Raw genomic sequence first — 2,218 nt, forward strand, 5'->3', positions numbered from 1 at the left:
TTAAAAACAGTATAGAACAGAAACAGTGTTAGAAAAAACAGTGTCAGAAAGTAGAAAGACTAGGTCTGTTTTTCTCTCTCTGGCCTTATTTCTCTTGCAGCTAGTGGATTTGAGAGTGGTACTTTGGAAGTGAAGTGGTATTTGATTACCAATGTGATATAGACCTAGGGAAGACCAATGATGGGTGAAGTCCTTACTGTATAATGCTCCATGGGCTTTCAAGTTAGTTGTTTCTATTTAAGTAGAAGGACAAAGATAAAGAACCAGGTTACCCTCAAACAACCCAATAAAGGAGGTTAAAAGATACTTGAGGAAAAAGAGAGAAGGGAAGCTTCCTGGGCATGACACCATTTGCAAGGTCACAACGAACACCTCAACGAAGAGCAGATCTTTTCTTCTCAGTTGGCACCAGGTAATTGTTTGGAACATATATGTGCTGAGGGTTGGCCTGGGGTTCTGGTCACGAAAGCATCTGCTCTTGGACACCCCAGCGTAATTCCTTTCTACGATCTTCACCAGGTAACCTCATTGAGTCCCAGTCTCTTTTGTACTCAAAATATCGGACTACCCAGTCTACCTTGCCCCAATTTCAGCTCAACTGGTCCAGCCTTGGAAGAATAAAGGACTTGGGTCTGCTGGCAATGATCAGGTCTTGTTCATAAGCTGGAGGGCCCATTCCTTCTCTTCTCTTCGACAAGTGAGCTGATCTTGAGAAATTCCTTGGTATTCATGTGGTAGGGTAAATTTTTGTGGAATGTCAACTGGGGATTCCCAGTCTTCCTGGAACTGTAGACTCATAAGCATTTGTCTTAAGTCCCAGAGATCCATCTCACTTTCTGTACCAGACTGATTTACTGATAATCAACTCTTCTGTCACTAACACTTCCCCACCTGGCTTCCTCTGCAACACCTTTCTCTTCATCACTGGCTTTTGGAGTCTCTGGGAGGCCTCAGGAACTGTTTCTGAAGTGGCATTATTTTCTACATGTGGGTACTGCAGTTGCACAGGAAGAGCAAGTCGCTGTCCTGGGGTTACTGAGCTTTACTGTAGGGTCATACTGGATAGACTGGGTATCTCTCCTGACATCTCCCTCACCCTGCCCTGCACAGATGTGGGTAAAAGCTGTAGCAGCTGCCAACATTTGTTCTTCTGGATCCATATTAGCCCATTTTTGTCCATTGGGCCCCATGAGTTCCTCCATTGCTTCCCCTCCACTGTAGGACCTTCTTTTTTTTCTGCCATCAAAATTACTTAGAGTGGGAAAGTCTTGACTTCAGGCTTTATTTCCAATATGAAATACAGTCATTGGCAAGTTCCGTCAATCAGGCCAGCCTTTACTGTATCACCTTTAAGACAGAACTTATTTCAATGTACCTCCACTGCCATTAGTCTCCAAGTTAAAGAAAAACCCACCCCACCAAGGGCTGCTTGGCTAGCACAGCTCCGCAGGCTTCCATTAGCGACCGCAGCCTGTCCATCCAAGTTTCAAAGACAGTCTCTAATCCTCACTCTTCAGCTAAATATTATCCCTATTTTAAGATTTGGGAAATCAAACTCAGAAAAGTAACTCAGTCAAGGCCAAGTGCCTAGGTAGCAATGCTGACAAACTGCGTATGGCAGGGAAAACTGGTTTGGATGGCCTCAGCCATATACCTGGTACGGTTCTCAATGTACAACATCCACATGACAACGAACAAAGTAGGTTATTATTCACATTTTCCAGGTGAGGAAACAGAGGCATAGAGAGGTTAAGTATTCTCCCCAAAGTCACACTCTTAGTACATGTCAGGGTTATGACCAAACCCCAGGCATCTTGGCTCTACAGCCCACTGCTTAACCACCACACACACAAACTCTGTAGTGAGTTTTTCCTAACTCATACTGAGGATTTCCCTATCAACCCGCTTCAAACCGGAGCCTAATACACTGATAAGAACTGTAGCACTTGTCAGTTTTATGGATGTGAATTAATATAATGTTTTCTCTGGGGGGAGCATTCCGACAGAAACGAGTTTCTCGTTAAGTAGTAAAGAGTAATGACTAATTACTGTATTTATGACAAGCACCTGAGGCTCACTGTGACTCCTGCCATGACTTCAGTGAAAAGATCTCAAGGCTTAAGTCATTTATTCTATAATTCCTGAAGGTTAGAGAAGCCTCTCATTAATTTTCTTGGTGTTGTGCAAATATTACATGAAGCTGTGGTTTGCTTGCTTC

The 2,218-nt window shown here is 43.5% G+C and overlaps 1 pseudogene; it reads right to left on the reverse strand.

The window, feature by feature from the left end:
- Positions 1–274: 274 nt before the first annotated feature.
- Positions 275–1,228, reverse strand: LOC112932811 (centriolar and ciliogenesis-associated protein HYLS1-like; annotated as a pseudogene).
- Between the last annotated feature and the right edge of the window lie 990 nt (positions 1,229–2,218).

This window comes from Vulpes vulpes, chromosome 11 (assembly GCF_048418805.1).
Source record: "Vulpes vulpes isolate BD-2025 chromosome 11, VulVul3, whole genome shotgun sequence".
In the NCBI taxonomy this organism is placed as follows: Eukaryota; Metazoa; Chordata; class Mammalia; order Carnivora; family Canidae; genus Vulpes; species Vulpes vulpes.